Source organism: Vicugna pacos, chromosome 16, assembly GCF_048564905.1.
Source record: "Vicugna pacos chromosome 16, VicPac4, whole genome shotgun sequence".
In the NCBI taxonomy this organism is placed as follows: Eukaryota; Metazoa; Chordata; class Mammalia; order Artiodactyla; family Camelidae; genus Vicugna; species Vicugna pacos.
In genome coordinates, this window is record NC_133002.1 from 40897795 (window position 1) to 40911582 (window position 13788).

At 45.9% G+C, this 13788-nt stretch overlaps 1 non-coding gene across 1 annotated transcript; it reads left to right on the plus strand.

Annotated features, from left to right (window-relative positions):
• Positions 1-447: 447 nt before the first annotated feature.
• Positions 448-638, plus strand: LOC116283749 (U2 spliceosomal RNA). The gene has a single exon (XR_004193460.1). It is a non-coding gene; the product is annotated as a U2 spliceosomal RNA (small nuclear RNA).
• Positions 639-13788: the final 13150 nt, after the last annotated feature.

Below are 13788 nucleotides of genomic sequence, written 5' to 3' on the forward strand. Positions count from 1 at the left end.
CAATTATTTTAAGACCATTGGCTTTTTTTTTTTTTTTTGGCTCATTGTTTTACACATACTCTATATTTCTGCAGGGGATAATATTGGTGACTTGCCAAAGAGAAGCAATACAGTATATCTGCTTTTACCTTCTGTTATTTATCTTACCTGCAGATATTAAGAATGTATGCATTATGTAAAATGCTTGATTATATATTTTTGTTGAGTTTTTTAATTAAAGGCTTAAAAAAACAGTATCGCAAATGTTTCATCTCGGAAGGTTTCATGTTTTTTGGTCTATCTCCATTGTAAGATTGATGGAACACCACAAGCAAATTTATAAAGAAGGGTAATGAAATAACACAAGTAAAAGGCACTGCTTTAGAGTGAATGCTTCATGAATGCAGCCACTTACATTGGTTTGTTCTGGGAGAACTGTTACAGAAATGCCCACTTTAAAAGCGTAGGATTGCTTCTCAGCCTTTTGGCTAAGAACAAGCGTAGTATCTGTTCTTACCAGTTTAATATCTGATACGTCCTCTATGCGAGGACAATGTATTAAATGGATTTTTGGAGCAGGGAGTTGGAATAGGTGCTTGCTCCGTCCGCGACACATGTCAGCCTGGTATTGCAGTACTTTCAGGAACGGTGCACCCCTCTGGGGAAATAAAGCTGTTGTTAAAAAAAAAAAAAAAGCATAGGAAAGGAAAATAACAACTGAAGAAAAGAAAATTATGATCTTTTGGGGGAATGGGCTTATAGTAAACCTTTCTGGTTAAAGTAACCGTTAGGAAACAAATGTGGTGTGGGCCTTTTGAGGAGGCAAAATAAGCAAAACTTCTATAAGCCAGGTGCGTCTTGAAGGCTTGTCTCCTCTGAGAAATTCATTTGGAAGTTCTGAGAGTTGGCTCTTTTCAGAGTGTCCAGACAATAAATTTAAAAGTCAGTGGAAAATCTGCCCAAGTTACTTCTTGAGAATCGCCTGTATTTTACAAACAGAATCACAAAAACATCATTTATCTTTAAACCTGTTACTATTTTTTTCATTTTACCTTGTTACATATCTGCTTTATAATTTTGAAATAATAAGATAATACCCTTCATACCATTAAATTATTTACTCTTCAACCAACATGTCCAGTTAAGATTTTGTCTTTGGAAGATACATTCTTTGAGAAGGCCAGAATTGTTTGCTGTCTCCCCATGAAAAACCATAGTGCAAAGTGAAAGGAAGACTGTAGAATATAAGTCAAGTAGAAACATACTTAAATGTTCCATTTATTTAGCAGGAAGAAGGAACAAACAGGATGATCATGCTTTAGACTGATTGACCAAAGGAAGGTAGGGGGAAGACATGGTTGGGATCCTAATGTGGGTCAGATGCTAGCTACATGATTTTGAAATGGTACTGCTGCTTTCATGTCACGTCGTTTGGAGAACAGGCAGGAGATCCTTTATGCTCAGATTTCACTTCCTATTTTAGGACTCCCTAGGGGTACATGTGAACATAAGAAAATACCTCTCATTCTCAGTAGCCAAGCCATCTTTTAACAATTTCTGATGATTTCAAATGTCTTTTAGACCTGTGACTTGACCTTAGGTTAGCAAATCTTAAATTTATGATCCTTGAAATTCCCTGCCTGCTTGTGACTGAGGTAAAGTTGGATTCAACTGGTTTGCACTGCCCTCGGGGCAGCAAGACCAAAAAAGGCCGGACCACAACTGTAGCATGCTTATGGGTTGAGGCAGTGTCTGATGCGTGCAGAGGCCTTGGCTGTTGGCCAGCCGGTAGCAGGGCAAGAAAATACAAAGTACGAGAAGTAAAACATTGTCTCACAAGCCAGAAACCACAGAGACAGTGAATCCAACCTCCAGTCCAAGCTCCAGATTAATCAGAGTAAAGGTTTGTGGTGACAAACATCTTGTGCAAGTAATTTTGACAAGGTTCTGGCCTAAGATGATACATTTGAACTGTAGAATGTATAGATTATAAAACAAGCAATATCTACAGTAGAGTGATTTATGAGTACTGTTGTATGTTGGTTTCAAAATCTTAAGTAAAGCATCAGTTGGTGTATACTGGTTTTTGTTGTAAAATCCTTTCCTCTCAAAAGTGAGCTGTTGGTAGTGAGCAATGAAGTTCAACCAGGAGCAATGGTCATCATAACCATGGCTTAAGTTTACAGTAGGATGTTTGGAAGGAGTGAAGATTAGTTAGCCATCTCTACCTGCTCTTTCCTCTGTAAAGTTTGCCTTTAGCCAAAAGCAAAACGTCTGGTCAAAACCAGGTATAAAGTGACCTATTTGTATTACAGGTGTTTGGGTAGCCTCGTGAGGTTGTGATACGGCATTTTTACAGGTTTATTTCAACAGTTGAAGAATCCAGGGGCGGAAAAAAAGATTGAATGAGGCTAGGATTTGGGCAGGAAAAATGAGCTAATTCAGTTCTGATGAACTCCAGCATCATTTCCCCCTTTAAAGACTGCAACTATGATTATCCTCGTGGTTTCTCTTAGAGATCTTATAGAAAACTAGGAACTTTTCTCCACCTGTGATACCACAGAGAAGTTGCCCTTTTGGTCTCAGTAAACCCTAGACTTTGTTTAGGAAAATCTAATACGGTGATGATGGTGATCTTTGTTGTTTTGTTTTAAAGGAGACTGAAGCACTAATGGCTCTTTAAGAATTGTTCTCCAAAAATAAAGTGTGGATATAGAAATTATCTAGTGTGGGTCAGGAAATAAGAGATGAATGACTTGAAGTGAAGACAGATAAAGTGGTGACTTCAATAAGTTGTTTTCTGTATAAGTTTCCCAATTATTGATTAATAATAAAATGTTCTTACAGGAAAAAAATAAAGATGATGAATATTAAAAGATACCTGAGAAGGGGGGAGGGTGTAACTCAGTGGTAGAGTGCCTGCTTAGCATGCACGAGGTCCTGGGTTCAATCCCTAGTACCTCCAATTAAAAAAATAAATAAACCTAATTACCCCCCACCCCCACAAGAAGAAAAAAAAAAGTCAACTTTTTTGGGGAAAAAGTTAACTAAAAAAAAATACCCGAGAAAGCTGATGCTGTAAAGTAAAGCCAGGAATGAGGCGAATATAAAATGGAAACCATAAAGATGGACATTTGCCCTAGGTGAGTGCACAGATACTCATTTCTATGTCTTCCTCAACTGTCTCCCCACCCCTCAGATCCCTAGATGATTTGGCAGGAATTACATAGGTTTCTCTCTTCAGTGATACCTGTTGAGCTTAGAAAACAACAGGAACTGTGGGCCAACTGTATTGCAGGGTCTGCAGACACCCAAAGGTGTCCCCACCATCCCCTATTTTATGACACGAGCCTGTTTCAGTTGCATGACTTACCCAAATCTTGTAGATACATTAGTTTGTAACCTAGATGGCCTCTTTTTGGTGTCACAGAGAAGCTGCCCCAGCCCAAAGCAGTCTTACCCCTTTCCTGAATTCCACCAGTCTTAACTTCCATAACATTTGCTTGGCCTTTGAAACATGCCTGGTTGCTGGTTGCTCCTCTTGGTGCCCCATTTAGAAGACAGATGCCTCACATGTTGTAGGGTGGAGGGTTGCTCAGCTTTCTCCCACAGGGCTCTGCCCTTGGTTGGCATTTGGGTCACAGTGGCAGGTTGTTGGCCCATGGGATGGAGAGACTGGACCCCGGTCAGCAGGCGTGGAAGTGCCCCTGGATTGGGGAGTTTGGATGAGAGGCCCAGCGCCAGCGCATCCTGCTTGTGCCTGGCAGAGAAAGCAGTTCCCTCAGACTGGGTCATGCTATCAACACCTGGCGAAGACCCAGCCTTCATAGGCTTGGCCCCATTTAGCCTCAGATCAGGAGGATGATCATATAGCAGGTTGGCCTAGTTTCTCCCTCCAGGGCCTGCTGCCCAGAGGACTTCACAGAAGTGCTGGCTGAGGCTGCAACTCAAGAAAGACTTGGGTGATCACTGGCTTGACTGCTTAACAGCCTACAACTTCTGAATCTCTGATATTAAAAAAAAAAAAAGCTGTCATAATACCTCCCCTCCATGAGCGGTGTTTAGCTTCTCTTTGTTGTCTGCACAGTGTTGAGTACATGGCAGGCATCCGGCATGTGTTACTACCATTTGTTGAGCAGTGGCTGTGTGCTCATTGCTATTCCTGGTGCTTCCCAACAACTCAGAAGTATTATTACCCCCGTTTTGTAGCTGTGGAGGTTCAGAGAGACCAACTCACTCCCCAGTGTCATAACAGCTAAGAAATGACATCTGGGACTTAAAAGTCCAGTGACTCTGTCTCCAGAGCCCTGTTTCTCTCCAAAATGGCCATGAATGGGCCCAAGACTTTAGGGAAAGCGCTCACTCGGTCAACCTCAGACTCCTAAGTTAGTCCCTGCCTGTGTCTGCCAACCCCTTGGGGTTATCTCTGAGGTCAAGCTTAACCCTTCCCAACACACTCCTCCTTTCCCTGGATGGTGGAAAACAGTAGAAGGAATGACTCCAAATATAATTTGGTGATTGAAACCCATGCAGACAAGAAAATGACTCTTGAGCTCTGTCCTTTGCCTACTGCTTGGGGATAGTACACTGCACGTTGGTTTGGTTTTACCCCCCACACTGCTCTTCTTAGGAACTTCTCTCAAAACAAATAATTTTTATTGCATGTGGGGACAGTGCAACTCAGACCCAAGCAGGAAGCAGCAAAGCAGTCACTGGATGTGAGAAAGTCAGCTGACCTTGAAGCCGCTGGCTTCAAAGATGCACATCAGGTTGTTACAAACTGCCAAATCCAGGGGAAGCCTGAGCCCCTGTGTGGACACCAGCTGTGTGGACAGAGTTACACTTGCTTGCCTGGAGCCGACCTAGCACGAATACCAGCCTCCAGGGTGGCCCTGGGCCAGATGGAAGAGCTACCCAGCTCAACTGTTACATACAGATGCCATTGAAGGAGCAGGGACAGTTCACAGCCAGAGAGGGCCACGTCAGGAATAAAGGAGCAGATCATTCTTACCGTATTCATAGATTAAAAGCTATGCTTTTATCCCTCCACATTTGAACATCTGAAATTGGGATGTATTTTATTTTAATTTTATTTTTTTCCATTTTTTAAAGGTGGAATTATAAGCAGTTTACAACGTGTCAATTTCTGGTGTACCACGTTTCAGTCGTATATATACATACATATATTCCTTTCCATAGGGATGTATTTTATTTTAATTTTTCATAGGGATGTATTTTAGAATTCATTGTGTCTTTAAATTTTTTTCTTGAGAAGTCCACACTAATGGTACAGATTATAATCAGTGGCATCTAGGATTGAATGAAATACAAGTCAGTGTAATTTACATACAATTAAAAGGTCAGTGGGATGGGACAGATAATGTCAGGAGGAGAAGACACCAGAAACAGGTGGTAAATGAAGTGTGAGACACTGAGACAAGAGGGGAGGGGGCAGGGCCCAACCATTCAAGGAATGACAGCAATTGACACCAAAATGATAGAAGATTCAACTCCCAGTAGGCCTTGAGGATTAAGATAGTGGGAGATTTGACTTCTAGTAGACCTTGAGCTTCATTATACACTCATTGTAATATATTAGCGTGGTAAATAACATGCCCACAGGCACCATGACAGTCCCAAGGGTAACCACAAAAGATCAAAGAGTGGGCAGTGGCCCCATTCCTGGGAATCCCAGCCCCTTACCCAGGGTAGTTGGAATAGTCCTCCCACTTGTAGTCATGTGAAGTTACCATGCCCATAAAAACTGGCAATACCACGCCTGGTGGCCGCCTCTCTGGCTCCCTCCTCTTCAGAGACGGTCCTCACTCTATCTATGGAGTTTGTACCTACTTTTACGTTAACCCGAGCACCCAATTCCCACATCTTTCTCTTGCCTTCTGAAACAACCTTCACTCTATGCAGTAGGTATCTCTCTAAATAAATCTACCTTTACTCAACTGTGGCTCGCTCTTGAATTCTTTCCTGAGTGAAGCCAAGGACCCACACTTGGCGGGGCACGTCCCAGGGGCTCCACCGAGACCTGGGGCACGGCCCTTCTCATGCCCTGCATCCGTTTTTCCTGCATAAACATGACAAGGCAAGTGAAGGTATCTGTGAGTCCTTCCTGAAAAAACAGCATGACAATGAAATCCAGCCGACAAAAATCTACTAAAATCACAAAATAGTGAACATTTATAAACATTTACTATGATCCAGGCACTGTCCTAAGTGCTTAACCTGTATAATTTAATCCTCACAACAACCTGATGAAGGAACTATTCTTGCCTGTGTTTTCTAAGTGGAGAAACTGAGGCACAGAGGAGTCAACTAACTAAAGTCAAGCTATATGGACAAATACAAAAATGACAAAAACTGCATGCTGTTCCTCTTCCCTCCCAGAAACAGTGCGGAAGGGCCTACACTTGGTTTCTCATTTTGTAAAAAGGGAGGAGGGGAGGTACGTGTTAGGGGGGTTGGAGGGAGGGTATCGTGGGTGGGAGGTGTCCATCTGGGACTTTTCTGTGGAAAGTGGTGGTCACAATGGCCCGTTTTCTAGGCTCTAAATAATTACTGAGAGGACAGGGACACATCCCCAGATGAGACCAAGACAGTCTGGTTATAGGGTTATAAGCTTCAGAGTCAGGAAATACTTGATTTAAAATCTTTGCTCTAACTACTACTTAGTTGTGTTACCTTGGGTAAGTCCTTTAATGTCTCTGAACCTCCTCTTCCTCCATGGTGAAATTAGACATCATTATAGTACCTAAGGCCCAGGGTTATCAGGATTAAATCAGAGCAAGCCCCAAAAGCATTCAGCATGGGCCCTGGCCTGAGGTTAATATTATGATTATCTTGACACAGCACTTGTCCACAGCAGGGGAAGAGGGGGCCTTGGTTGTTTAGGGTTAGCCCCTTCCCTCAGGCAAATCAGAGAATTTTTTTTAAGTGTGTTGAGCCATTGTTTTAAGTGTTTTTTTTTCTTTCCTTCTTTTGCCCTGAGAGAAATGCCAAAAGCCTTAAAAGCAGCCACACCCCACACTGGGCCTCGTGTGAATGGTCAGATGATCCGGGGGATGGGACTGGAGGCAGGGAAGTGGAGCTTGGCTTCCTGCGCATGCCCTGGAGCCTGGGGAGGAGCCTCCTTCCACTGGCCCAGGGTTTTGCTGGAACTAGTACTTGGGCTGTGGGCAGAGACTGTCAAGGAGGCAGTTTAGCTGCCCTTGGGTGTGACTGATCAGAGCACAAAAGCCCCCTCTCAGGTAGTGGTTGTCCTACCCTGACCTCTGCATCCCGTGCCTCCTCCTATCCTCACACCTGTCATCCATGTACTCATTCCTTCCTTCCTTTGTGCATTCACTCACTCAGGGTGTTCCGAGCATTTGCCATATGCCAGACCCTGCTGGTGCTGGGGAGACCTAGACCCAATTCTTGCCCTCAAAGCATCCAAGGCTAGAAAGCAGGCTAAAACAAACCTGCCAAACTAAACAGCTGTGGAAACAAAAAACAAACAAAATCCCACCTCATAATGGCTGTAATGGGCCACATGCAGGATCACTATTCAAGGCCTTATTTGCTGGGTTTATCATGGGAAGAAAAAGAGAGTTGATTGACGGCAGAGTCTATAGCCAAACTGCCAGGGCAGGCACCCCAGGGCCACACAGAAGTATGTTCCCAGTTGAAAACCGTGAATCTGGTTCAAACCCCTTAATTTTGCTGAAGTCAGTCAACACGATCAAGACAAAGTGAAGTCAGCAGCAGAGCCCAGACTGGGAAAGTGAGGGGCTGTTTCCTTTCACTCCTGTTATTGGAACCACAGCCCCAGCAGTACCCGTAGCAAATGGGACCCTCAAAAGGAGGGGCTGTGGGGGGACCAGAAAGCAGGGAGGATGGAGGGAGACAGCACGAGGTGGGGGAGGGTGGAGGGGAGGGGGAACTGTGCTGTTGTCCTTCCCATGGCCGCCCTACCTGGCTCGTCTTAAGTTCAAAGAACACTCTGGCCCCCTCCTGCTGTGCACACCTCTCCAGGCTCAGTCCTTAGATGGCAGTGGTGCCTGCCCAAGGGCAGAGACAGCAGCCAGTCAATGGCTAAAGAATGGATGAGAGAGATCAAGGGACCAGAAAGGCTTTGATGGTACAGATCTTCCAATCCACTACCCTCCTGATAAATGCATTGTAAATTGAAAACATTCTAAAGAAAATGCATTTAATACACCTAAACCACTGACATCATGGCTGAATCTAGCCCACCTTAAATGTTCTCAAAACACATCAGCCTACAGTTGGGCAAAATCATCGAACACAGCCTGTTTTATAATAAAATGTTAAATATCTCATGTAATTTATTGAAAACTGTACTAAAAGTGACAAACAGAATGGTTGTCTGGGTTCAGGATGGTTGTAAACATATCAGTTATTGATCTTTTTGATCACATGGCTGACCAGGAGCTGTGGCTGCCCTGCCCAGCATCAAAGGAGAGCATCAGACCTTGTATTGCTAGCCTGGGAAAAGGTCAAAATTCAAAATTCGAAGTACAGTTTCTACTAAATGCATATCGCTTTCACCCCATTGTAAAGTGAAAAACTCTTAAGTGGAACCATACAAGTTGGAGACTGTCTGTATTTGTGTACCTGGCTGGAGTCCAGACCAAGACAGACAGGGCCAGTAGCCTTTTCATTTTTCTCCATCCAACTGTTACCATTCAGAGAGGGGGAGCTAAGGTGTTTCGAGGAAGGAAGGCTTTAGATGCAACGCTAAGTTTGGAGGATAGGTTGGCATTCACCAGACTGGGTGAAGGGGGCTGTAAAGGTGTAGAGGTGTGAAACAGCTTCTAGGCATTTTAGGGGATCTGAAACACAAAAGCCCAGCAGTGTGGTTACAGGGTTAGTTCTGCTTGTCAGCTTTGTGACAGCCATAGAAGAAGGTACCAGAGAGGTCAAGGAGGACAGAGGGAAGCCAATGACATCATTAAGATTTTTTCTGCTTTGCATCATAGAATTCGTTATCGTTTAGTATCACCACAGGATATTTCAGAATGGTTTATCTAGTGATACTAATAATAGCTAATATTTACTCTCACTTACACTTCCTATATTTTACCTTTCTTAATTCTTACAATAATCTTGTGGGAATGGTCCAACTCTCATCATCATTGTTATTTTACAGAAGAGGAAACTGAGGCATGGAGAGGGTCACAACTTTCTCGAGGCAGCACAGCTAGTACATGGCAGAGCTGGGACTTGGGCAGGCAGGCTCTCGGAGCTGCACCTCTGACTGCTGTGCCGCTGGCCCTTTGACGACTTCGGAGGACTAGCTATGAGCTTCAGCATGGGAAGAAGTCCCTGTATCGAGGGAGCTTTCAGTCTAATGGGACATTTAAGGTTGCTCCCTCTTTTCTCCTGTTAAAAATAGCTCCCAGACAAAAAAAGCTGTGATAACCCCAAAGATGGACTGATGGATCAAAATTTTACTTTGCAGCTCTTTTGCATGCTGCCAGCTTGCTTTCCAAAAGTGTCGAGTCCATTTAAATTGCAGCGGCTGCGTGTGTGTGGGTGTGATGACTTCACTGCAGCCTCCCCAGCACTGGGTATGATCTTATGAAAGGAACATTTGGTACCCAGCTTGCTCAACAGGCAGCTGCCTCCTCCTTGTGTTTTACATCCCCAACCCAGGTCTTGAATGAAGGGAAAAGCTGGCGAAACATGGATGAAATATTATGCTGTGGAGAGGACAGAGGACCCAGGCAGGCTTGTCAGGTCAGCTAGGGTCATGGAGTTTTTGCGTTTAGACTGTGAAAGCTACTATCTCTCCTTTGTCTATTAGAAAAGTGTTTCCTTGAGGCAATGGAATTTCAAAAGCCAGAGGTACAGGTAGAGAACATACAATCTCGAATAAAAATGTGCAAGTGAAAAAGGAAAGAAGGTGGATGGACAAATGTCCCATTCCCCCCAAAATATTTCACTGACAGTAAATGTTCCCTGTCATCATTTAGTGCTACCAACCTCCCTCTTTGTACCCACATCTCTTCTGGCATCTGTCTCATTGTATTGTGATTGTTTATGCTTCTGTCTTCGAGAGCAGACCATGAGGCTGGACCAAAGTGCAGGGACACCTTTCCATTTAGTTTCTTAGGGTAGACAGGGACACATAGTGTGTGGCTCAAGGGACCACAGAAGGTTCTGTGAGGATGCTCTGTGAACTGGTCTGAACACTCCCCCCACAGATAGAAGATGCTAGTTACTAATGCTCGTGGTGCAGTCATTCTGAGGAAGAAGAATCACCCATACTCATTTTTGTTGGGAGGGGATGGGCAGGAGGAAGACAAGCTCTTTAAAGCCACCTTGGGCTGTAACAGGGTTCCAACTCTAAGAAGCCCTGTGTGCATGGTGCTGAGGAGAAAGGGGACCCAGTTCCTGTCCTCTGTTTCTCTTCTCACCCCGCCACCCTGTGCCTGGTCCAGAGCTAAGGGGCTTGACTGACCCCTACCACTCACTGGAAACCAGTCGAATGGACCCAGCACCCTGCATTTAGAGCATCAGCAGACACACTCCCATCTGAGCCCTGTGGCAGTGGAGGTGGCCTGATGTGCATTTGGAGAGAATTGTTTCTCTACCTTTGTCTCTGCCTATAAAAGGAGGTAAAGGGAAGTATGTTTCCAAAGCCAGTCAGCAGGGCTGCGAGGCTGCCAAAGAGAGGCTTTGTGAGTCCCTGGCTGCCTGGTGGTCCCCCAGGGTGGGACAAGTGTCAGTTCTGATGGCCAGAGGGTGGTGGAGGTGTTTGATGGCAAATAAGGAATTTTTGGGGGGTCAGATGAGCCAGCAGGACCCCAGGGGCTGGGCACAAAGGCAGAAGCTTTAGACCGGGCTGCTTTCTGGTTGGGGGAGGTGAGGGGCAGGCCAGGGGGGCAGGGGAGCAGGGGGCGAGACAGGGATAATGGGAGGCTGACATCTGGAACTGCTCCATGCATTGGCCGCTGCAGCCCGCCCTGCGCCCGTCAGCCCTTTGCCATCACAAGCCTTTAAAGGGAGTAGCAGAAGAGTGCATTTCCTTTGCTGTTACAGTTCCACTTTGAGAAAAAAATTATTCCCCAGAGATGTTCCCACAGTGAACGCTGGATGTGTACTGTAAAGGTAAAACCAGAAACTCCCTAACTGTCCATCTGAAAGGACCGTGTTAACCATATGTGGGTGTTAGGGGCCTTCACAAGGAAATACAACTGAAGGAAGAGAATAGAGCAAGTTCTAGAATAGAATGCTAACAGTATAGTTGAAAAACCTTGGAAGGATTTATACTGAGCTGTTAACAGTGAGAGTAGGGAGAGAACTGAACTTTCAGTTCCAATTTTATTTTGTTCATTTCAATCTTGTTTGGATCTTTTACAGTAAATATTTAAAAAAATTAAACAAATGCTAAAGACACACAACAAGTTTCTTTTGTATAGCACAGGGGTCTATATTCAATATCTTGGTAACCTATAATGAAAAAGAATATGAAAAGGAATATATGTATGTGCATGTATGACTGAAACATTATGCTGTATACCAGAAATTCACACCACATTGTAAAATGACTGTACTTCAGTTAAAAAAAAATCCTAAAGACAAATTGATGCTCTCAAATCTGTAACCAAGTTATCCCAGGAAGGGCACCTGCTTCCCTCTTTATTCTGGCCACATGCTCTTCGGTGGGGACTTGTGAGTTGTCCCTCTACCACTCTGCTGTGTTTCTCGGAAGTTAGCCCTTCTGAGCTTCAGTGTGTCCACCAATACAACACAGGCAGAGCCACCTCTGATGCTCTGGGGCCTCTGGGAAGTGGGATGGGAGGTGGATAAGGTGACACCACGTTAGCAAAACAGCAAAGAGAGGCCTTGCAGCAGCCTGGCTCCGTGGCCACCCAGATGTGGGTTCAGAGTCAGACACGGCCTGGAGGTGGAGGAGGGGGAGAGGAAGGAAAGAGAGTAGGAGAGGAGAGCTAGTTTCTTTTGAACTCAGCCCCTCCTCCATCTGACCCTCTCACTGACCTTCCTACTGGCTCCTGACATCTTCATGTCACTCAGGCCCACTGCTTCCTTCCCTGACGCTGCTCCCTCCTTCTCTGGAGCCCCGTATTCCTGGGTCTCTCCGGCTACCTCCAGCCCAACAAACCTGGGCTGTACAGGCTGCTTGTAGCTTCTCTGAGACCATGCCACTCACACCTTTGGACCAGGTGACAAAAGTGTCCCCTTTATCAGCAAAAAGTGAGAATTTTGGAGAGACAAAGAAATGCAGTCCACAGACATCCCAGGGCCAATTCAGAAGCTGAGAGAAGACTGGATGGGCTTGAATGGGCATGGGAGGCTGGTGGCCTCTGCGACCCGGGATACCAGTACAGGCCCCAGGCCGCAGTGAGTAGGATGTGGGGTGTGAGTGGGGATGGTTGGGGGAGGGGTCAGAGAGTTGGATCCCAGGGCAATCCAGTGCCAGGATGAGGTGTCCCAAATTGGGCAGCTGAACTTGAGATGCCCCAGGGAGACCAGTGGTCTCAGGGCTGCCCAGGCAAGCCCAGCCACCAGGGACCTGAGCTCACACATTCTGAACTCCTGTGGTCAGGGCTTTAGAGGTTCCTAGACACTGCCTGTCAGACGTGTCCTGACCGCCTGGCACTCAGTGACTCCTCAGATACTTGCCACGTGAGTGAGCCAGGAAAGAAATCCAGATGCCCTTCGCACTCGCATCCTGCGATGGGCCACTGCTGCAGAACAGGCCACTGGCCTGATCCGGTCTCCCCACGCGCAGGCCCAGCCGGAGGAGCCGCAGATGCGGCGCGAGCGGGCGTCCAGGGTGACTCCCAGGCGCCGCCCTGCGGCCCCGCTCCCGTTCTCAGCCGTCGCCGGGGATCGCCGGCGGCGTCTCTGACTTTGGCCTCGGCTCTGACTGCTGTGACTCATCTCCGGGAGGAGAAGAAAGGGGCCTTTGTGGTCCCCGCGCTGGCCAGAGGCTGGCGGGTCTCTTGAGCAGCACCGCCCCCCGGTGGCCGCGGCGCCCCAGAGGCCTTGTCGATGGATCGCCACCTCCCAGAGGGTGTGCGTGGTCGGCCTCCTTTGGTGAAGCCTCAACAAAGGATGGGATTGTTCGTCCAACCCGCCCAGGGAAAGGGCAAATTCGGGCACCGGGACCGCGCTCCTGGGGAGGCCTCTCACTGCCCCACGGCTGCGAAGAGGGGCACGCCTTTTCTGGTGGAAGCCTGGCTCGGGTTCCTGCTTTCCGCATCCCCGAGACCACGTGTCTGCTGCGTTTTAAAAATAGAGGCGAACATCTGCTCTTCCCCTTTTGTGAGTGGCCTATTCATATCGCTTGTCCGTTTTTCTCTTTTCTCTTTTTCCCCCTTATTGATGTTTAGAAGCTCTGGAACACATCCAGTTCGTCATATGTGCTGCAAATATTTTTCTAAGATTCGAATTTACCTCGATTTTGGTTTTGGTGATTTTGGACACATACACTTTACGTTTTTCATGTGGTCTGACCTTTTGATGTTTTGCTTTAGTCGTTCCCCCTTTGCTTTCTGCGTATAGGACTGTTTCCATCCTAGTATCAAAGATTTCCCCAATTTTCTTCTAGATCTCTATTTTTTTTCTTTTCTTCCCCACCCCACCCTCCTCTTTTTCCTTCTCCTCCTCCTCCGTTAGATTTTAAATCCTGGAATTATTTTTGATATAAGGTGCGATGTAAAGATCTAAGCTAATTTTTTCTTTTTTCCAAGTAGTTAGTGAATTTCCCAAATACTATCATTCAGCCTTTCTCCTTTAGGAGAGTATTTCCTTACTGGTTTGAAA